The sequence below is a fragment of the Bos grunniens genome, chromosome 9, assembly GCF_055505025.1.
Source record: "Bos grunniens cultivar Pamir isolate PY7600 chromosome 9, Bosgru_T2T1.0, whole genome shotgun sequence".
NCBI classification, from domain to species: domain Eukaryota; kingdom Metazoa; phylum Chordata; class Mammalia; order Artiodactyla; family Bovidae; genus Bos; species Bos grunniens.
In genome coordinates this window covers 71,064,126-71,089,006 of record NC_141173.1, presented here as the reverse complement: position 1 = coordinate 71,089,006, position 24,881 = coordinate 71,064,126, and the positions used below count along the sequence as shown (strand labels likewise).

The 24,881-nt window shown below is 37.7% G+C and overlaps 1 protein-coding gene and 1 long non-coding RNA gene across 13 annotated transcripts in view; one reads left to right on the top strand and one right to left on the bottom strand.

Annotated features, from left to right (window-relative positions):
- LOC147366112 (uncharacterized) overlaps positions 1 to 24,881 on the bottom strand; it is a 271,655-nt gene that overhangs the window by 116,509 nt on the left and 130,265 nt on the right. The gene's annotated exons all lie outside the window — the stretch shown is intronic.
- Positions 19,593 to 20,749, top strand: LOC147366113 (uncharacterized). The gene is made up of 2 exons (XR_015132405.1): positions 19,593 to 19,676; positions 20,422 to 20,749. It is a non-coding gene; the product is annotated as an uncharacterized LOC147366113 (long non-coding RNA).

The following is a 24,881-nucleotide window of genomic DNA, read 5'->3' as shown; positions in this document are numbered from 1 at the left end:
TATGAAGCCCTTAGTTCCTTGTAGATCACTCTCTCCCATGACTAATTAAACTTACTAATACAGTAGAAATCTGTACATGTGTGATCTCTTAGATCTCCTTAGGTTACCTATTTCACAATTATTTACCTTAATTTTAAAAAAATCATGAATTTTATTCCTCATAAGATCAAAGGTACAAGGCTTATGCAATCAAATATTCTCACAAAGATAAATCGTCTTGAAGAATAAGAGCTTATGCTTTGTAAAGGTAGATACATTCAAGTTATATTTAGCTATTTAGACATATAAAAACTAAAGAAGTAATATATTAGACTTGAAAATGCGAGTCTCTATGACTCATCTAACTATATGTTCCATTTCCCCAGGACAGTTTCTCCTTACTCCTGTTGTCTTAGTGTAAGTGTTAATAGGGTATTTGAATCTATCTATGTTTGAAAATGTTATGTGGTAATGTGTAATACCCTACATTACGGAAAAAAATGGTTGACCTTATACCAAATTCGTCTTTATTCTCTTCTACTTCATACTATATATTTCTTTTCAGATACCAAAATTACAGGATATTGATTGGATAATGATTGAAAGAATAATGATATCTGAACTTCCCCAGGATTTGGAGGAACACACAATTTAAGCTGAACTAAAACAGGGTCCCAAACATGGCATGGCAAAAATTCAGAAGTATTTTAGGTTGTGCTTTTGTAGAAAGAGAGTTACTTGCTATTTGGATTCCTTATTGAAATGATATAGTCTGTGCTTCTCCCTGCCTCTCCTCCTCCCAGCTCCCCAGTTCACTTGATTGGGATAAACAGCTTTATAACAAGGAAACTCCTGGTCTACCCCCCTGCAAATCACAACAGATAAACTAAAATTCCAATGCAGTGAAGTAATTGGGGCTTGTTGTTGAGATAGCATTTAACCTGCACAATAAAATTAATTCAATACTCTGATAAATTTGGAGTCTAAACAACTTTAGTCCTATGCAGCTTTCTGAGCTTTCTTATCACTTTGCCATTACTTATTCTGTCATTAAATGAGCTCACTTCTCTACTATTCTTAAGAAGCCATTGACATTCCAGGATTTGTTTTTCTACTTCATAATCACTTTCCAACTCCAATTTTTTATTTGGATGCTAAGTTAACTGACTGACATGCTTAAATTAAGTTGGAGTCATGTGTATTAAAGGCAAGAAAGACGTTAATGAAATTGGAACGCACCATAAAAGGTGGCTCTGTGTTTTTAAGAAATGGTAGTAGTGGCAGGGGTTGTTATGCTTTTTGTCTTGCTCTAAGCTACTGTCTGGAGAAGGCAATGGCAGCCCACTCCAGTACTCTTGCCTGGCAAATCCCATGGACAGAGGAGCCTGCTAGGCTGCAGTCCATGGGGTCACTAGGAGTCGGACACGACTGAGTGACTTCACTTTCACTTTTCACTTTCATGCACAGGAGAAGGAAATGGCAAACCACTCCAGTGTTCTTGCCTGGAGAATCCCAGGGACAGGGGAGCCTGGTGGGCTGCCGTCTCTGGGGTCGCACAGAGTCGGACACAACTGAAGCGACTTAGCAGCAGCAGCAGCAAGCTACTGTTGGAGCTCAGAGGTGATATGGTGTTTTAGAAAGCAACTTCTTCCTTTTCATAAACATTCAGGAAGCAGTTGACATTCTCTACAAACATTTAAAACTAAACATTCTTTTGAGTTAAAATGACATTATTGTATTAATATCCTTTAGAATGTTTATTTTGGGATTTTAAATTCCAAATCATAAGTAGTTTAAAAATCATTGACTCCTACTTTATTTCCCTTTCCAAATATGTTCTGCATTTTATTTAATTTCTAAGTGTCTTCACATATAATTCTAACTTCAAATAGACTTAAGCCTCCCCCTTCCCATGTTTTCATTGGCTATTGGGAGTATCTTGTCAATGCAGTCTTGGTAGGGTCATGTTTGATACTTGTACTTCTACAGCAAGCCTGGCTGTTGGTCATCTATGTCTGAGCTTTTCCTCGTGTATCTCTTTGCCTCTGGCCTCTTTCCTAGACTTATGCCAAACTTCCAGGTTTAACATGTGATGGCCTTTTTTTAAATTAAAGAATAATTGCTTTACAGAATTTTGTTGTCTTCTGTCAAATCTCAACATGAATCAGACATCAGATCAGATCAGATCAGTTGCTCAGTCGTGTCCGACTCTTTGCGACCCCATGAATCGCAGCACGCCAGGCCTCCCTGTGCATCACCAACTCCCGGAATTCACTGAGACTCACGTCCATCGAGTCAGTGATGCCATCCAGCCATCTCATCCTCCGTCGTCCCCTTCTCCTCCTGCCCCCAATCCCTCCCAGCATCAGGGTTTTTTCCAATGAGTCAACTCTTCACATGAGCTGGCCAAAGTACTGGAGTTTCAACTTTAGCATCATTCCTTCCAAAGAAATCCCAGGGCTGATATCCTTCAGAATGGACTGGTTGGATCTCCTTGCAGTCCAAGGGACTCTCAAGAGTCCTCTCCAACACCACAGTTCAAAAGCATCAATTCTTCGGCACTCAGCCTTCTTCACAGTCCAACTTTAACATCCATACATGACCACAGGAAAAACCATAGCCTTGACTAGACGAACCTTTGTTGGCAAAGTAATGTCTCTGCTTTTGAATATGCTATCTAGGTTGGTCATAACTTTCCTTCCAAGGAGTAAGCATCTTTTAATTTCATGGCTACAGTCGCCATCTGTAGTGATTTTGGAGCCCAGAAAAATAAAGTCTGACACTGTTTCCACTGTTTCCCCATCTATTTCCCATGAAGTGGTGGGACCGGATGCCATGACCTTCGTTTTCTGAATGTTGAGCTTTAAGCCAACTTTTTCACTCTCCACTTTCACTTTCATTAAGAGGCTTTTGAGTTCCTCTTCACTTTCTGCCATAAGGGTGGTGTCATCTGCATATCTGAGGTTATTCATATTTCTCCCAGCAATCTTGATTCCAGCTTGTGTTTCTTTCAGTCCAGTGTTTCTCATGATGTACTCTGCATAGAAGTTAAATAAACAGGGTGACAATATACAGCCTTGACGAACTCCTTTTCCTATCTGGAACCAGTCTGTTGTTCCATGTCCAGTTCTAACTGTTGCTTCCTGATCTGCATACAAATTTCTCAAGAGGCAGATCAGGTGGTCTGGTATTCCCATCTCTTTCAGAATTTTCCACAGTTTCTTGTGATCCACACAGTCAAAGGCTTTGGCATAGTCAATAAAGCAGGAATAGATGTTTTTCTGGAACTCTCTTGCTTTTTCCATGATCCAGTAGATGCTGGATCTCTGGTTCCTCTGCATTTTCTAAAACCAGCTTGAACATCAGGAAGTTCACGGTTCACATATTGCTGAAGTCTGGCTTGGAGAATTTTGAGCATTACTTTACTAGTGTGTAAGATGAGTGCAATTGTGCGGTAGTTTGAGCATTCTTTGGCATTGCCTTTCTTTGGGATTGGAATGAAAACTGACCTTTTCCAGTCCTGTGGCCACTGCTGAGTTTTCCACATTTGCTGGCATATTGAGTGCAGCACTTTCATAGTATCATCTTTCAGAATTTGCAATAGTACAACTGGAATTCCATCACCTCCACTAGCTTTGTTCATAGTGATGCTTTCTAAGGCCCACTTGACTTCACATTCCAGGATGTCTGGCTCTAGGTGAGTGATTGCACCATCATGATTATCTGGGTCGTGAAGATCTTTTTTGTACAGTTCTTCTGTGTATTCTTGCCATCTCTTCTTAATATCTTCTGCTTCTGTTAGGTCCATTCCATTTCTGTCTTTTATCGAGCTCATCTTTGCATGAAATGTTCCTTTGGTATCTCTGATTTTCTTGAAGAGATCCCTAGTCTTTCCCATTCTGTTGTTTTCCTCTATTTCTTTGCATTGATCGCTGAAGAAGGCTTTCTTATCTCTTCTTGCTATTCTTTGGAACTCTGCATTCAGATGTTTATATCTTTCCTTTTCTCCTTTGCTTTTCGCTTCTCTTCTTTTCACAGCTATTTGTAAGGCCTCCCCAGACAGCCATTTTGCTTTTTTGCATTTCTTTTCTATGGGGATGGTCTTGATCCCTGTCTCCTGTACAATGTCACGAACCTCATTCCATAGTTAGCTCTTCTCTAAATGTTTGATAGAATTCTCCTGTGAAGCCATCTGGTCCTGGGCTTTTGTTTTTGGGGAGATTTTTGATCACAGCTTCAATTTCAGTGCTTATAATAGGGTTGTGTGATAGCCTTTTGATAACCTTTCTCAAAGCTGCAATTACAAGGTGCCCCCAATATGGTCCAAGGAGAAAAGACATTTTTATTTAATGTGCTGTCTTCTCAAAAGAATTTCTTATACTTTCTTGCACTGTATAACCACACCACAAAAATTGTCCTAAAAGTGAATGATAAATATTGGCAGCCTAGGAGCAACAGTTATAAGTCAGTAGAGCTGTTGTGTGAACCTGTCTCATCAATCCAGATTGAGAGACATAATTCCCAGGCTCTGTCCTGATTCCGGTCTTGTTAATTTCTTTTTTCATCAACCTGAAATTAGAACCTTAATCCACGGCTCTGTTCTCAAACTCTACTCTGAGCTGACTTCAAGTCTAAATGCTGTTCCTAGCCACCTCCTTACACTAAAAACTGTACTGTGCTGTTCATCTGGCCTGATATTATATACCTCTTATCTCCATTCATATTTAAGACTCACACCAATACACAGAACATTTCCTGTTTCCAGAACCCTCCAACAACAGCAGTCTTCAGTTTAATCTACTCAAGTGATTCATGATTTCTGAAACTCTCAAACTTACTCTTCTTATGTAGTCTTTTCCCTTGGTAATCACTAGGGTTATCCTAAACACAATGCATGGGGAAAAAAATAGAAAAATGTCCCAGTTCTCATTATGCATTTCTCTTCTTTAATAACCTCTGGTGTTTCCTCAAAAATGATAATCAAATTGCTTACTTTGGTAGAGAAAATTTCTTAAAATCGTATTCCAAACAAATTTATAGACTTCATCTCTAAACATCAGATTTTTATAAAAGTATTTCTTAAAAATAAAGAGCCTTTAGGTTGAGTGGGCATAACTCAGCTTAGCTTCTATACTTCCTCAACAGGTTCCCCAGAAATGATCAAGCTCTCAGTAAAAGATTGCTTCTCTCTTTATTTTGATAAAATTTACTCAGTTCCTGGAATACATTTTTTAGCCCAAACTGGAATAATCTTGAGCCAAAGAGAGGCAGACACACTGTTAATAAAAAATGAGGAGGGTCTGCTTTTAAGGGTCTGCCCTTAAGGCAACCTGGGACACCCTTTGCAAATGTTTGGCTTGAACTCAATCAGGAGGCTGGTTGCTTGTAAACCACAAAATCTACCCTGCCTGATTTAAAGCCAGCAAATGACTAACTTGAAGTTTATCTTTGAAGTCAAATGGCTTCCAAGGAAGTATGACTTGAAGCTCTTTGTGCAATGAAAGGCAATCATGCGTCTTTTCCATGTAAAATTTGGACTTCATCCCATTGGGAAGGAAAATTCAGACAGTAAGCATGATTCACAGTCTCTGCTTTACCTACCAACATCTGCTTGTTGTTTTTTTCAGAGCATTGGCATTCTCTAATGGACACTATTCTACCCACAAAAACACTATCTTCTTTCACAGCCCTAAGAAACTATTTTATTTATATATTTAATCTGTTCTCGCCTTTCATCCACAATTTGAGACCCTGGATATCATACATACCCTGGGAATAACTAGGCATAAGGAACAAAGGATTGAATAGTTTGTATGTATGCCATCATCTCAACTAGGTATAAAAAAGTCTGTATGGAATTTGGAACATACAATTGGGGAAAGAAAGGTTAAAAATGTCAGACATTGTATTAGCTAACTATTGTTCCATTCAAAAACTCAGTATCCTAAAACAACAAGAATTTATTATTTTTCATACTTCTGAATGATGGCTTTGTGGTGCTTCTCATTTTGCCTATGACTACATTCACCTAGAGGGTTGACTTAGATCATCTTAGGAGAAGTGCTAGACTATGAGTCCTTATGACATGGCTATCTCAGGGTTTCCACAGGGCCAGCCCCAGCGCACAAGCATGTATTAAGATTCTGATTATGTCATATTTACTGAGAATCAATTAGGCAGAGCAAGTCAAAAGTCCAAGCCCAATCAATGTCAATGTGGAAGGGACTACATAAGGGTATGGACACTTGAGTATCATTCACTAGGACCATTATTGTAACAACCTACCACAAATGATGGTAAACATAGTTTATTTTCACATTGAGACAGGCCCCTACAGAATAATGGCTTGTTTTCCAAATTTAGCACAATTACTCAGGTAGAGTGGGGCTTTCCTGGTGGCTCAGGCAGTAAAGAATCTGCCTGCAATGCAGGAGACCTGGGTTTGATTCTTGGGTTGGGAAGATTTCCTGGAGAAGGGACTGGCTACCCACTCCAGTATTGCCTCAAGAAGTCCATGGACAGAGGAGCCTGGTGGGCTGCAGTCCATGGGGCCACAAAGAGTTAGACCTAACTGAGCAAATAACACTTTCATTTTTCACTCACCTGGAGAGAACATAAACTAATCAATGTGTTGTCAATATGAGAATCAGGATTACTGACTAAAGGGCTATTGATGTGGTAACTACTAGATAAAAAGATACGAGTTTTGATATTGAAAGCACACCATATAAAATGTAGAAATGATAGAAATAAATCCACATCTAAACACATTAGAAGCATACAGTGTTTCAAGAAAAAAATAAAATTCTTCTTTAAAAGGAAAGAAAAAAAGGATTAACTAAAAGTGCAAAACATTCAGAAAGAGAGAACAAACCTTATCAGTAACAATAGCCTGGGTAAAATAATGGAGGAATATCTTCTAGATATTGAAATTGATCTTCAATTAGAATTCTATACTTAATTAAACTATCATTCAAGAATAAGGGTAAATTAAAAAAATTTAGATTGTAAAAGCTTAAATGTATTTGCTAGTTTCAAACTGATAGATAAAATTGTATATAATAGTTAAAAAGGGTGATTATGGGATTAGGTGTTGTGTGAATAGATAGATAAAACAAACTGAGATCATATCATTCACAGGAGAAGCATAGACATTTTGAATAACTTTGAACTTTGTTAGAAAAATGTATACTTATTTATATAGTTTGCATAGCATCAAATTTAACAAGCGTCCACTAAATGAAACGAATTATAATCTCTAGTTTCCAAATGAGTGAAGGAAATAAAGGCATATTTAAAAAAAATTTTAATCAAACGAAATGCAAAAAAATAGGACAAATAACAAACAAAATGTTTGTATGGAAAATAAAACCAAAGTATGATGTTATAAATCAGTAAACATAATAATCTGCTAAGTCGCTTCAGTCGTGTCCAACTCTGTGCAACCCCACAGACAGCAGCCCACCAGGGTTCCCCGTCCCTGGGATTCACCAGGCAAGAACACTGGAGTGGGTTGCCATTTCCTTCTCCAGGGCATGAAAGTGAAAAGTAAAAGTGAAGTTGCTCAGTCATGTCTGACTCTTCGCAACCCCATGGACTGCAGCCTACCAGGCTCCTCCATCCATGGGATTTTCCAGGCAAGAGTACTGGAGTGGGTTGCCATTGCCTTCTCCAAAACATAATAAAAGCAAGTGCATTAAACCAACAGATTAAAAAAAGAAATTATTAAATCATTCTTTAAAAAATTGAGCTAACTGTTTTATCAACAATTATATGCCAATAAAATGGACAATGTGGAAGAAATGGACAAATTCTTAGAAAAGTACAACTTTCCAAAACTGGACCAGGAAAAAATAGAAAATCTTAACAGACCCATCACAAGCACGGAAATTGAAACTGTAATCAAAAATCTTCCAGCAAACAAAAGCCCAGGTCCAGACGGCTTCATAGCTGAATTCTACCAAAAATTTAGAGAAGAGCTAACACCTATCCTGCTCAAACTCTTCCAGAAAATTGCAGAGGAAGGTAAACTTCCAAACTCATTCTATGAGGCCACCATCACCCTAATATCAAAACCTGAAAAAGATCCCACAAAAAAAGAAAACTACAGGCCAATATCACTGATGAACATAGATGCAAAAATTCTTAACAAAATTCTAGCAATAAGAATCCAACAACACATTAAAAAGATCATACACCATGACCAAGTGGGCTTTATCCCAGGGATGCAAGGATTCTTCAATATCCGCAAATCAATCAATGTAATACACCACATTAACAAATTGAAAAATAAAAACCATATGATTATCTCAATAGATGCAGAGAAAGCCTTTGACAAAATTCAACATTCATTTATGATAAAAACTCTCCAGAAAGCAGGAATAGAAGGAACATACCTCAACATAATAAAAGCTATATATGACAAACCCACAGCAAACATTATCCTCAATGGTGAAAAATTGAAAGCATTTCCTCTAAAGTCAGGAACAAGACAAGGGTGCCCACTTTCACCATTACTATTCAACATAGTTTTGGAAGTTTTGGCCACAGCAATCAGAGCAGAAAAAGAAATAAAAGGATTCAGGATGGGGAGCACATGTATACCTGTGATGGATTCATTTTGATATTTGGCAAAACTAATACAATTATGTAAAGTTTAAAAATAAAATTAAAAAAAAAAGAAAGAAATAAAAGGAATCCAAATTGGAAAAGAAGAAGTAAAACTCTCACTATTTGCAGATGACATGATCCTCTACATAGAAAACCCTAAAGACTCCACCAGAAAATTACTAGAACTAATCAATGACTATAGTAAAGTTGCAGGATATAAAATCAACACACAGAAATCCCTTGCATTCCTTATACACTAATAATGAGAAAACAGAAAGAGAAATTAAGGAAACAATTCCATTCACCATTGCAACGGAAAGAATAAAATACTTAGGAATATATCTACCTAAAGAAACTAAAGACCTGTATATAGAAAACTATAAAACACTGGTGAAAGAAATCAAAGAGGACACTAATAGATGGAGAAATATACCATGTTCATGGATTGGAAGAATCAATATAGTGAAAATGAGTATACTACCCAAAGCAATTTATAGATTCAATGCAATCCCTATCAAGCTACCAATGGTATTCTTCACAGAGCTAGAACAAATAATTTCACAATTTGTATGGAAATACAAAAAACCTTGAATAGCCAAAGCTATCTTGAGAAAGAAGAATGGAACTGGAGGAATCAACCTACCTGACTTCAGGCTCTACTACAAAGCCACAGTTATCAAGACAGTATGGTACTGGCACAAAGACAGAAATATAGATCAGTGGAACAAAATAGAAAGCCCAGAGATAAATCCACACAGATATGGACACCTTATCTTTGACAAAGGAGGCAAGAATATACAATGGATTAAAGACAATCTCTTTAACAAGTGGTGCTGGGAAATCTGGTCAACCACTTGTAAAAGAATGAAACTAGAACACTTTCTAACACCATACACAAAAATAAACTCAAAATGGATTAAAGATCTGAACATAAGACCAGAAACTATAAAACTCCTAAAGGAGAACATAGGCAAAACACTCTCTGACATACATCACAGCAGGATCCTCTATGACCCACCGCCCAGAATATTGGAAATAAAAGCAAAAATAAACAAATGGGACTTAATTAACCTTAAAAGCTTCTGCACATCAAAGGAAACTATTAGCAAGGTGAAAAGACAGCCTTCAGAATGGGAGAAAATAATAGCAAATGAAGCAACTGACAAGCAACTAATCTCAAAAATATACAAGCAACTCCTACAGCTCAACTCCAGAAAAATAAATGACCCAATCAAAAAATGGGCCAAAGAACTAAATAGACATTTCTCCAAAGAAGACATACAGATGGCTAACAAACACATGAAAAGATGCTCAACATCACTCATTATCAGAGAAATGCAAATCAAAACCACTATGAGGTACCATTTCACACCAGTCAGAATGGCTGCGATCCAAAAGTCTACAAATAATAAATGCTGGAGAGGGTGTGGAGAAAAGGGAACCCTCTTACACTGTTGGTGGGAATGCAAACTAGTACAGCCACTATGGAGAACAGTGTGGAGACTCCTTAAAAAACTGGAAATAGAACTGCCTTATGATCCAGCAATCCCACTGCTGGGCATACACACTGAGGAAACCAGAAGGGAAAGAGACACGTGTACCCCAATGTTCATCGGAGCACTGTTTATAATAGCCAGGACATGGAAGCAACCTAGATGTCCATCAGCAGATGAATGGATAAGAAAGCTATGGAACATATACACAATGGAGTATTACTCAGCCATTAAAAAGAATACATTTGAATCAGTTCTAATGAGGTGGATGAAACTGGAGCCTATTATACAGAGTGAACTAAGCCAGAAGGAAAAACACCAATACAGTATACTAACTCATATATATGGAATTTAGAAAGAGGGTAACAATAACCCTGTGTACGAGACAGCAAAAGAGACACTGATGTATAGAACAGTCTTATGGACTCTGTGGGAGAGGGAGAGGGTGGGAAGATTTGGGAGAATGGCATTGAAACACGTAAAATATCATGTATGAAACGAGATGCCAGTCCAGGTTCGATGCACGATACTGGATGCTTGGGGCTAGTGCACTGGGATGACCCAGAGGGATGGTATGGGGAGGGAGGAGGGAGGAGGGTTCAGGATGGGGAACACATGTATACCTGTGGTGGATTCATTTTGATATTTGGCAAAACTAATACAATTATGTAAAGTTAAAAAATAAAATAAAATTTAAAATAAATAAAAAATAAAAGTGAAAAAAAAAAAAAACCAACAAAAGCATCAATCCTTTGGCGCTCAGCTTTCTTCACAGTCCAACTCTCACATCCATACATGACCACTAGAAAAACCATAGCCTTGACTAGACGGACCTTTGTTGGCAAAGTAATGTCTCTGCTTTTTAATATGCTGTCTAGGTTGGTCATAACTTTCCTTCCAAGGAGTAAACGTCTTTTAATTTCATTGAACCCATGTCTCCTGTTTTGCAGGCACTCTCCTGCTTTGCAGGTGAATTCTCTACTGCTGAGACACCACAGAAAACCCTCTAAAAGTGTTAGGGGGACATAAAATGATATGGATATGAGAGTTGGACCATAAAGAAGGCTGCACACTAGAGAATTGATGCTTTTGAACTGTGGTGTTGGAGAAGAGTCTTGAGACTCCCTGGAATTACAAGGAGATCAAGCCAGTCAATCCTAAAGGAAATCAACCCTGAATATTCATAGGAAGGACTGATGCTGAAACTGAAGCTCCAATACTTTGGCTACATGATGTGAAGAGTCGACTCTTTAGAAAAGACCCTGATGCTGGGAAAGATTGAAAGCAGGAGGAGAAGGGGATAACAGAGGATGAGATGGTTGGATGGCATCACTGACTCAATGGACATGAGTTTGAGCAAGCTCCAGGAGATGGTGATAGACAGGAAGGCCTGGTGTATGGCAGTCCATGGGGTTGCAAAGAGTTGGACATGACTGAGCCACTGAACAACAAATATGGTAAATTACCCTACAAATAAAACCTCTTGATTTTGTGCAGTTAACTGCAAGTGGATTCTTAAATGGATGACTAAGCTTGACTACTTTATAAATCAAACTGACCAATCATATTTATATTGATATTTGCTGTACGACAAGTGTTTTAGTCAGCGTGGGCTATCATGATAAAACACTATAGACGAGGTAGCTTAAACAACAGAAATAAATTTTGTTCTGGATGCTGAAAAATTCAATATTAAGGTCCAGCAAGGTTTGATTTCTGGTGAGAACTCTCTTTATGGCTTATGAATGTATGTCTTCCCCTCTGTCCTCACATGGCAGGGAGCAGGGGTAAGAGAGAGAGAGAGAAAGTGTGTTCTGTGGTGTCTCTCCTGGTAAGGGCACTAATTTCATAATGAGAGCCCCATCTTCATGACCTCATTTAAGCCTAATTATCTCCCCAAGAACCCATTTCCAAATGCTGTCACACTGGGAGTTACGTTTTCAATGTATAGATGGAGGAGTTGAAGACATGCCTTCAGTCCATAGCAACAAGTCTTTACACTTGCACATTATGAAACTTTTACTGTGTGATATAGGGAATAAGGGATAAAAGCCAACTATAAGTAATATTCATAAGCAATGAGCAAAATTAGTCTCATATGTGAAAAGAAACATATTTTTAAAAAGACTTCAGGCAAATGTGGCAAGAATCTTTTCAAAAAAAATTCTACAAAAATGTGTCAAATCTCCTCGGGCAGTCATTTATGAAGCATCTCAATTCTGCATCACTTGGATGCTGATGAGACCCACCTGCCAGCAGCAGCAGGAGCCTAAACAGGATGGCCAAAAATCCCAAGAAAATAATCAAGATAGAAAAATAAGCCATCATCAGCTTCTGAGTAAGGAACTGGCTGACAGTCACATAAAAAGCCATAGACTAAATAGAAATTTCCCGTCCTAAAAATGAAATGTGTGTGGAATTCTTGGTGAGTGATATCCAGTACAACATACACATAACATTATCATGATTTGCAAACCTACTCTGTGTTTTCTTTGTAGGTACAAGCTTCCTTCATTAAGTTATTGCTGCTAGGTGAAGGGTAGAGGCTCCTGAGATGCAATGTGATACCAAGAGCAAAGCTGTCCATGGCATTAGTACTAGAAAAACTACCTTCTTGGCTTAGTCACAAGATTCTCATTTTGCTAAGAGAATTAGGAATTCCCTAATTCAACTGGTTCTCAACCTTAGCATGAAAGGTCCTGAAACATTCTTAGCAGATTTAGGTCTAAAAATGTAAGAAATAACTGGATGTTTTAAGAAAACTTTTATGTGTGCTTTTGTGTTTTACTTTGTGTTTCTGTGTGTACGGAAATGAATAAAATGTAGTATTCTTCATTTAGAAATTGATCCTAATGACCCTCTTATTTTCTAGCAGAGATGATCTATTTATAAGCTGAAACTCTCTAACAAATAAGGGCAAAAAGAGAGCTGCACAAACTCACTGCCCACAAACAGAAAAAATATCTGCAATTGGCATATGCAGTAATTGAACCCAGAAATATAGGATAAGTTTCAAGCATCATGTCTACACAAGTCCTTATTGTGTTAAATTAAAACATTTCAGAGCAAGAGGTGCCATTTTATCATTGCATATTTAGTAGTAATACATGCCCCTAGGTTCTGGTTTCACTTTTGATTCTGGGTAGCTAACCAGGGCTAAGTAATTTATGCCCTATGTTCTACAGGATATCTGCTGTTGTTTATTTACTATTTCTGAAATAATGTGTGTGTGTGTGTGTGTGTGTCTAATCTGAGTGTCTAACTGTCCTGAACTAGTTTGCTATAGTGATGAAGGTGGAAAAGAAGTTATTTTTTATTATCTTAAACAACAGTCATAATAAATTCCTGAATGTTTCCTTAATAAAAATCCAGAGCTGCTATTGGACAGAACATAGCTGTCCTGACATGTTCTATGTTAAACTTTAAATACATTCTCCCAGAGGATCTTGCTATTTAATTTCATGCCCTCTGCTGTAGAAGATATACTTGCTCAACAGCCTTAACAGGTATTACCAGACACTTGAATGACAGCTGCCCAAGCTGTGGGCATGGTGATTGGAAATATTGCTTCCTTCTTTAGTTTTAGTTACCTTTCACTAATGGAAGTGCTGGGATATGCTGTATGAAGGTAGGCACAGAACATTCATGAAAAAGGTAGACTGTTTACATTATGAGCTTTTAAAAATGCGGAATTCTAAAGGATTAGAGAAAAATGAAAAAAATGCCAACTGAAATATGCAAATGATACGGGATGGATAGTAGTAGAAAAAAATGGGCAATGGAAAGGGAAACTTTATATTTTAATTAACCCACATGATTAAATATTCTTTAGCTTTGGAGGACATGTGATGTTTATAATAGGACAACCCTCTGGGTGAATGTTGAGAGCATTGCTGCTTAAGGGAAGAATCTTTCTCTATATCCCTGACTTTTCCTAGATGTACCAAACCTGGATATGTTTTACATAATAAGTTAAATTGTTAGGGTATATTTCTGGGTTTTCAGTTATCTTAGGAGAAAGCCAGAAATCCATAAAGAATATTTATTTACCACCTGAAATTATTATAGTGACATTCCAGATCTTTTCATATTGTCTGCATTAGGAATAGCTTCCTGGTAGACTCAGTATTTCAATCTAGTCTGGATTTGCTATGAGAAAAAAAAAAGTGTGTATTCTTTTTATTTTTCCCACAAAGGAAGTGTATCTAAGACACTTTCTTAGGTAGTCTTGAGTTTTTTCACAATTTTTTGTTGTGTTTTAACAATTTAGCTGTAATAACATACTTTTTTTTTTTAATATAAAAGGCAGTGATACCACCACAACTACCACCACTCCCATTTAAAACATGGTGTTTGTTTGTGAATGGGTGATCTGTAAACAAGTAGCTGAAAATGTTTTCAATTTCTTCTGTTAAACAGTTATTTCCCATGATTACATCTGAATACTTTTGAACTGTGGTGTTGGAGAAGATTCTTGAGAGTCCTTTGGACTGCAAGGAGATCCAACCAGTCCATTCTAAAGGAGATCAGTCCTGGGTGTTCTCTGGAACGACTGATGCTAAAGCTGAAACTCCAATACTTTGGCCACCTCATGCGAAGAGTTGACTCATTGGAAAAGACTCTGATGCTGGGAAGGATTGGGGGCAGGAGGAGAAGGGGACGACAGAGGATGAGATGGCTGGATGGCATCACCGACTCGATGGACATGAGTTTGAATGAACTCCGGGAGTTGGTGATGGACAGGGAGGCCTGGCGTGCTGCAATTCATGGGGTCGCAAAGAGTTGGACACGACTGAGCGACTGAACTGAACTCTAGATTTATGAAATGAGGAGACTGATAGAAAAATAAAAAGAACAGAATGTACAGTCAGTAGAATTGGGCTGAAGTTTCAAATGACTTAACCCTCGAGGCAGAACACTTTCAGGGTAACTATAAGCTAAACAAACTCCAAAGCATTGACCCTGCACTAAAGCTGCCGTTAGGAAATGACTATGGAGAAGAGATGCTCAAAATCCATTCCCTAAAATCAAGCCTCACTTTCTCCATTAGGTAAATTTGTCTCTTCTTACACCACCCTTGTAGTTATCAGATTGTCTTATAATATTATATTTTTATATTTTTACCTTGGTCATTTTACTATCAGTTCGCTGCTAGTTTTTTTCTGAGAAATAATGTTTCGTGGAATATGGAATATGTGCATTTAATTCTATATTGATACCACTATTTTTTCCCCCTGTAATTTAAACTACATACGCCGTTTAAAGAAATAGTCAGATGTTCCAATGGAAGGTTCTACAAGAGAACCATAGAATTTTAGAGGTAGAAAGGAATAGTAGACAATGTATTTCAGTAATATTGTTTACATAAATCTCACAGCCTGGATAAGGCAGATTCCTGTCACTAGGCTCTTAGCCCAGCAGTCTCTATTATCACCAGAGATAATAGTCTCTCACATGAATCACTGATTCTTGCCAGTTGCTGACAATCTGCTTTGTTCTGATTTCTCTTCATAAAAAAACAGGATAGTTTAAATATTTAAAATTTTTCATTAAAAAAAAAGACAACCAAACAAAACCTACTAGAATCTGATAAAATTAGCACATGATCAGTAAATTTACAAAGTTATCTCCTAAGTTTTTCTGTGATACAATGAAAAGTAGCAGTTTAATTTTAGGGAGTAGAACCAAACGGTCAGAAGCATATATTCCAGAGTCATAAGATCTGTGGACCTGCCATATATGAGTTGCATGACTTTTTTGAGCCTTAATTTTCACATTTCAAAACAGAAATAGTAGTTACTCCCATAGGGTTGAGAAGATGATGTGAAATCATTGATAGACACACACAGGCCAGTGGCTAACGTGACAAATGTGTCCTTATAATTATGTGATACATTTTATCCCTTTAAATATTTTAATATTATCAAATAAAATAAACTTCAGCAAGTTAATGTTTAAAATCTATAATAATAGTTTTAACTTTGTATATATTATTTCACTTGATCCACTCAAAAACCTGCTAAGATAAAACCCAGAGTAACGGAAAGCTTGATCCAGATTTTCCTTTCACTTTTCTTCTAAAGGTGTTTCTTCCATTTAGGTACTGAAAAGGAAAGCTTAGGAAAGACTTTCAGAGTTAAGTCTCAAATTCATAACACAACTTGATTTAACTACAATAATTGCTTTCTAGTGTAAGTCGGATGGTTTATCAATGTGACATTAGAAGAAAAGTTCCTCTCTGTTGTCCCTTGGCATGAAAACAAGATGAAACCAGTAACAAGAATTATCCTCCAGTAGGATGTGCTTCTTGGATGCTGAGATTCTCACAGACATAAATAAGTCTGTGTCTGCATGAGAGCTGAAATTACCAATTTAAATACACACTCTCATAGAGAGGAAGTATATTTCTCATATAGAATTTTGCTAGGAAATAAGGAAGCAAAGAATCCACCAGCAATGCAGGAGATGTGGGTTCAGTCCCCTGGAGAAGGAAATGGCAACCCACTCCAGTATTTTTGCCTGAAAAATCCCATGCACAGAGGAGCCTGATGGGCTACAGTCCATGGGATCACAAAGAGTCGGACACAACTTAGTGACTAAACAACAGAAAAGGCTTAGCTAAGAAGGCAGGTTATAGGAAAACAGACCAATTCTCACAGTATTAAATGCTAATATAATTAAAAGAGAACATCTCAATGTTTCATAAATAAAGCTAAAAATGCAGAGAAGACTGACTCCTCTGATCAGTGATCTTTCTTAACTGCCTAAACCTTTGTCTTTATTTTTTCACAATACCAGCGCCATCCCCCTTTTAGTTTGAATAGCTATATGTTCCTGAAAATATCCACCTTCTTTATTCTTCCTGGGAGTAATCAAACAAGATAAACATAAGTGCTTGTAATACCAAGATGCTGAGGCTTATTTCTGGCTGCTACACAGCCCAGGGGTCATGGGCTTGACAAGTCAAGGAGTTCCAATAGACTTCATTACTCCAAAACCTTGTAGAGAGGCTTTCTATTTGTCAACTTTTGCTATTGATTTGCATTTCCCTAAGAAGGGCACTCTTGGACTGGGAGATAGGAAGCCATGAGAAGTGATGCCAGTTTTGCTATAAATGGCTAGGTTATGAGGTTATTTTCATTATTTTTTTCTTTTTTTCTCCATCTAAAGAAGAGTTTGGACTAAAGGGTTTTTAGTATCCTGCCCAGGTCAAATAATCTATGATTCTGGGTAGTTTATCACTACTTACCAAGTAATTTGGCATAGTCAATAAAGCAGAAATAGATGTTTTCCTGGAACTCTCTTGCTTTTTCGATGATCCAGAGGATGTTGGCAATTTGATCTCTGGTTCCTCTGCCTTTTCTAAATCCAGCTTGAACATCTGGAAGTTCACAGTTCACATATTGCTGAAGCCTGGCTTGGAGAATTTTGAGCATTACTTTACTAGCATGTGAGATGAGTGCAATTGTGTGGTAGTTTGAGCATTCTTTGGCATTGCCTTTCTTTGGGATTGGTGTGAAAACTGACCTTTTCCAGTCCTGTGGCCACTGCTGAGTTTTCCAAATTTGCTGGCACATTGAGTGCAGCACTTTCACAGCATCATCTTTCAGGATATGAAATAGCTCCACTGGAATTCCATCACCTCCACTAGCTTTGTTCGTAGTGATGCTTTCTAAGGCCCACATGACTTCACATTCCAGGATGTCTGGTTCTAGTTAGTCATGACACCATCATGATTATCTGGGTCGTGAAGCTCTTTTTTGTACAGTTCTTCTGTGTATTCATGCCACTTCTTCTTAATATTTTCTCCTTCTGTTAGGTCCATACCATTTCTGTCCATTGACTATGCCAATGCCTTTGACTGTGTGGATCACAATAAACTGTGGAAAATCCTGAAAGAGATAGGAATACCAGACCACTTGACCTGCCTCTTGAGAAACCTATATGCAGGTCAGGAAGCAACAGTTAGAACTGGACATGGAACAACAGACTGGTTCCAAATAGGAAAAGGAGTATGTCAAGGCTGTATATTGTCACCCTGCTTATTTAACTTCTGTGCAGAGTACATCAGGAGAAATGCTGGGCTGGAAGAAGCACAAGCTGGAATCAAGATTGCTGGGAGAAATATCAATAACCTCAGATATGCAGATGACACCACCCTTATGGCAGAAAAGTGAAGAGGAAATAAAAAGCCTCTTGATGAAAGTGAAAGTGGAGAGTGAAAAAGTTGGCTTAAAGCTCAACATTCAGAAAACTAAGATCATGGCATCTGGTCCCATCACTTCATGGCAAATAGATGGGGAAACAGTGGAAACAGTGTCAGACTTTATTTTGGGGGGCTCCAAAATCACTACAGATGGTGACTGCAGCCATGAAATTAAAAGACGCTTACGCCTTGGAAGAAAAGTTATGACCAACCTAGATAGCATATTGAAAAGCAGAGACATTACTTTGCCAACAAAGGTCCGTCTCGTCAAGGCTATGGTTTTTCCTGTGGTCATGTATGGATGTGAGAGTTGGACTGTGAAGAAGGCTGAGTGCCGAAGAATTGATGCTTTTGAACTGTGGTGTTGGAGAAGACTCTTGAGAGTCCCTTGGACTGCAAGGAGATCCAACCAGTCCATTCTAAAGGAGATCAGTCCTGGGTGTTCTTTGGAGGGAATGATGCTAAAGCTGAAACTCCAGGACTTTGGCCACCTCATGCGAAGAGTTGACTCATTGGAAAAGACTCTGATGCTGGGAGGGATTGGGGGCAGAAGGAGAAGGGGAAGACAGAGGATGAGATGGCTGGATGGCATTACTGACTCGATGGACGTGAGTCTGAGTGAACTCCGGGAGTTGGTGATAGACAGGGAGGCCTGGCGTGCTGCAATTCATGGGGTCGCCAAGAGTCGGACACGACTGAGCGACTGAACTAAACTGAACCAAGTAATTTACAATACCTTCTCGTGCTTGTTTGGGGTTTTAGCTGTGGTTTAGTTTCTTTGGTTTTGCCTCTGTGCTTTAATGCTGAGTTTAGGTAGGAACCTCTCTCACATCTTTAAAGAAGCAGGTTAGTTCTGTGTGTACTCCCGAAGTGCTCAGACCTTATTGCAGGGGAATAATGTTTTCTAAAGTCAGAGTGAAACCTAAAATATAATTGGCTGAGAGGCATTTCCTGGGAAAATTCACAAAGTCCTCTCACATACTTTTACATTATCCTCCAGAGTACTCAAGTTCTATTTATTCTTCAGGCACTGAAATAACCCCAGCATATTTCAGTAACAGGTCAAGAAAGAGCATCTTTCTGACTTCACCATGTATGGTTTCAATCTAACTGTTTCCATTTTCACATCACACGCTGCTCCTGAGTCGAGCTGTCACAAACCTGACATACAGCCACATCTCCCCCAAAAGGGCAACGGATACTTGCTGGGAAGGGGCACCTTGAAATTTTGACCAATCACTTGCAGCTTTTATTCTTAACCCAGCCCAAATAGTTTAATAGCTCTTCTTGCCTGTTATAAATAGGTTCTGCTGCCTATCACGCCAGCTCACTGGGAAAAAATGCAAACAGTCCCAGGAATGAACTACTCAGGAAGGTTGTACTGCTTGGTAAGAGCTATTTTATTTTAAATGACAAAATTTCCTCCAGACACAAAGAAAGCCTTACATTTTTAGTCTGTGAGTTTCTCATCCTAAGGAATGATTTGATGTTTCATGATAAAAGAATAAGTAAGAGAGAGAGAGCAAGCAAGAGAGAAAGAGAGAGAGGAAGTTACATCTTAATTAAAATGTGCTGAGCAAAACCTTTCTCCTCTAGTTGGCCTTTAAAGGAATGCCCTTTATTTTGACCAAATCTGTGTGGTCATGTTACCTTCTCCAGGAACAAATACAGTTCATGTAAAGACCTGTTCAGAAGGACATCTAGAAAGCCATGAAGGGAAACACATTACAGAAGACATCAAGTTGAGTCCACTGAATCAGTTAAAAAAAACAAAAAAAAACCCATCAGGAACAAAGTTTCAGCAACTGGATTTGTACTTTTCCTCCCAAACTAAGAAGTAAATGTGAGAAATATTCTGTATTGTTAAAGAAAGAGTTAGTTTTCTCTTTGAATAAAAACTAATCAATAATGCACGAAGAAACAAATATGTGAAGACAGTAACAACTGCAAACTTTTCTGTTTCAATATCAGTAAACTGCCATATTTGTAAGGGGGATTTTGAGTTTTTGATTTCTGAACCTAGAAATATTTATGATTCCTGCTACAAGATAAGGAGAAAGCACATGATGAAATGCCTTTTGATTGTGGTGACAAAATACATTTCTAAACGGTATCCATGTCTTTTAAACATAGATGGACGTGAGTCTGAGTGAACTCCGGGAGTTTGTGATGGACAGGGAGGCCTGGCGTGCTGCAATTCACGGGGTCGCAAAGAGTCGGACACGACTGAGTGACTGAACTGAACTGAACTGAATGTGCTTTTTGCCAAGATCACCATATCTTGAATTCAACTGCACATGACAATGATTTCCAGATTTTTTATAGTCGTAATCCTTTTCTTGACCTAGATCCCTAGCTCTGCAATTGGGAAGTTAGATGCTGTATGTTTTTCAGTATACCCAGCTTCAATAGTTCTGGATTTCTTGAAGATTCTTAAAATAAATAAACTTTGTTCAGAGCATATGGTCTACAGAAATGATGTTATATGATGTGTACTTTTGAACGATATGTCACAGAGTTTTGAATTCTAGTCTGATCCATATTTATAGTGTAAATCATAGTTCTAGTGATGCCAAAACACATATCTATAATGTTGTTAAGTATTTAAACAAGAAAGCCATTACACCGAATGTGTCTCCACTGCCTCAGCAGCCTACATAAATGAACCTGAACCTAAGCCAGACTCAATGCATTGAAATCCAAAACAATTAAAGTTAGGAGCAACCAATCCCAAATAGCCAACTAGGCTTTTCCAAATAAGGCCACTGCTTAAGCTATCACCAATCAAATCATGTCTTAGCTTTGGTTTAGAGTCTCTCTATAAAATCCTTGCCCCTTACTCCTTTTGGAGGGGTTCTCCTACCTACTTTTGGTTTGATGCTGCTTGATTTGAATTAATGTATATTCAGATAAATGGCTTCCCAGGCAGCACCAGTGATAAAGAACCCGCCTGCCAGAGAAGGAGACATAAGATATGCAGGTTCGATTTCTGGGTTGGGAAGATTCCCTGGAGGAAGGCATGACAACCCATTCCAGTTTTCTTGCCTGGTGAATCTCATGGACAGAGAAGACTGGCAGGGTGGCACAGAGTTGAACACAACTGAAGCCTCTCAGCATACACATATGTACGCATGCTCAGATAAACTCTTAAAAAAGTGTAATGTGCCTCAGTTTACTTCTTAACCAAGTGCAAACCAATGACATTAGGGGCTTTCCTGATGGCTCAGTGGTAAAGAATCCATCTGCCAATGCAAGAGGATGAGGATTCAATCCCTGGGTTGGGAAGATCCCCTAGAGAAGGAAATGGCAACCTACTTCAATATTCTTGCCTGGGAAATCCCATGGACAGAGGAGCATGGCGGGCTATAGCCTATGGGGTCACAAATTGTCAAATGTGACAGTGACTGAGGATGGATGCACACAATCAATTACATCATTCTTAAAATAAAAACTAGGAAAGTTATTGGAACAATTATTCTTAAAGGTTTTTAGTTAACTCTTGGTCTAAGACACATTAACTTGTCCAAAATCAAGGAAATGCAAACGTAGTAGAAGAATGTTGGAGTTGTGAGACACTTCAAAAATAGTGAAACCTGAACCTAAGCCATAGGTTTTACTAGCCCAGACACTGTGTCCATCAAAGCCTGATGACACATACACACGAGGACTTTATTACAGGGATTTGAAACTTTCACATAGACTTCATAGAGTGTCTAAATAAGATTTTTTTAAAATTGAATCTTCTAAATTGCTTTTACTTAAAAAAAAATCCCTTCCCTATTCCCTTTCAATATAACAGTGTCCATGTTAATTCTCCTTCTTACCAAAATTTAGCAGAATACTCAAAGAGGGTATTAAAATGCTTACATAACTGATGAAAGAAATTGAAGATGACACAAACAGATGGAAAAATACGTCATGTTCTTGGATTGAAAGAATTAATATTGTTAAAATAACCTTACTTCCCAAGGCAATCTACAGATTCAATGCAATTCCTATCAAAATACCAATGGAATTTTTCACAGAACTAGAGCAAAAGTTTTTTAAATTTGTATGAAAATACAAAAGACCCTGAATAGCCAAAGAAATCTTGAGAAAGAATAATGGAGCTGAAGGAATCAGGCTCTCCGACTCCAGAGTATACTAAAAAGCTACATTAATCAAACCAGTATGATATCAGAGCAAAAACAGATACAGACATATAGATCAATAGAACAGGATAGAAAGCCTAGACGTAAACCCATGCACCTATGGTCAACTAATCTATGAAAAAGGAAGCAAGAATATACTAAAGGAAAAAAGACTGCCTGTTCAACAAGTCATACTAGGAAAACCAGACAGGTACATGTAAAATAATGAAATTAGAATATTCTCTAACATCATATGCAAAAATAAATGCAAAATGGATTAAAGATCTAAATGTAAGACTGGAAAATATAAAACTCCTAGATGAAAACATAGGCAGATAACACTCTTTAACATAAATTGTACCAGTATTTTTTTGGATCCATCTCTGAGGGTAAGGGAAATAACAAAAATAAACAAATGGGACCTACTTAAACTTAAAAGCTTTTGCACAGCAAAGGAAACAATAAACAAAAAGAAAAGATAACCTACAGAATGGGAGAAAATACTTGCAAAGAACGCCACCAACAATGATCAATTTCAAAAATATCAAAGAGCTCATATAGCTCAATATTTTTAAAAAAATTAAAAATGAACAGAAAACCTAAATAGATATTTCTCCAAAGAAAACATAGAGATGGTCAAAAGGCACATGAAGAGATGTTCTACATCACTAATTACTAGAGAAATGCACATCAAAATTACAATGAAGTATCATTTTACACAAGTTTAGAATGGCCATCATCAAAATGTCTACAAATACTAAATTGTGGAGAGGGTGTAGAGAAAAAGGAGTCCTTCTATACTATTAGTTGAATTATAATTTACTACTACACAATTAGTAGTAAATTGGTGTAGGAAATATGGAGAACACTGTGGATGTTCTTTGCTGCTGCTGCTACTGCTGCTGCTAAGTCGCTTCAGTCGTGTCCGACTCTGTGTGACCCCATAGACGGCAGCCCACCAGGCTTCCCCGTTCCTAGGATTCTTCAGGCAAGAACACTGGAGTGGGTTGCCATTTCCTTCTCCAATGCATGAAAGTGAAAAGTGAAAGTGAAGTCGCTCAGTCATGTCCGACTCTTCGCGACCCCATGGACTGCAGCCTACCAGGCTTCTCTGTCCATGGGATTTTCCAGGCAAGAGTACTGGAGTGGGATGCCATTGCCTTCTCCATGGAGGTTCTTTAAAAACTAAAAATAGAGTTACTGTATGATCCAGCAATCCCCCTCTTGGGAATATATCCAGAGAAAATTCTAATTCAAAAAGATAAATACACCCCAATGTTCATAGCAGCACTATTTACAATAATCAAGACATGTAAGCAGTCTAAGTGTCCACTGACAGTTGACTAGATGAAAATACACACACACACACACACACACAAAATGCAATATTTAGACCTAAAGAAGAATGAAATAATGTCATTTGCAGCAACATGACTAAACCTAGAGATTATCGCCCTAAGTGAAGTAAAACAAAGACAAATATCATATGGTATCACTTATATGTGGAACCTAAAAAAGTGATAAAATTAATTTATAAAACAGAAGTATATTCACAGAAAACCAATTTATGGTTACCAAAGGGAAAAGGTGGGGGAGGGATAAATTGGAGCTTGGAATTAAAATATATACACAACTATATATAAAATAGATAACCAACAAGGACCTACTGTATAGCACAGAGAACTATATTCAATATCTTGTAATTTTCTATAATAGAAAAGAATCTAAAGGAGATTATTTTTGATTCTGAATCACTTTGCTGTACATCTGAAGTTAACACAACATTGTAAATCACTATATGTCAATAAAAATTAAATAAATAAAAAGTTTATATAAACTGATTCTGCCCCTGTGTGAAGCAGATATACATTACTGGCTATATTCGTTTTCTAATTTAAATGTATTCTTCAAAGAATTTTTAAATTTCAACTTCTTGGCATTTGGAGTATTTCCTGTGACCCCACCTTTCTCCTGGCCAATTAATGACTCATCAGTGCTATGTCATCTGACACCAAACTCTCCAAATAAAGTGGGACTCTGATACAGCCATTATGGTCAACAGTATGGAGATTCCTTTAAAAACTAGGAATAAAACTACCATATGACCCAGCAATCATACTACTGGGCATATACCCTGAGATAAGCATAACTGAAAGACATATGTATCCCAATGTTCACTGCAGCACTATTTACAATAGGTAGGACATGGAAGCAACCTAGATGTCTGTCAATAAATGAAAATATACAACAAACAGATGAAGTATATATACAACTTTGAAAGAAGTTGTGGTATGTATAAACAATGAAATATTATTTAGCCAATAAAAGGAATGAATTTGAGTCAGTTCTAGTAAGGTGATAGATCTTAGACCCTGTTATACAGAGTGAAGTATAGTGAAAGTTACTGAGTTGTGTCTGACTCTGCAACCCCATGGACTATACAGTCCATGGAATTCTCCAGGC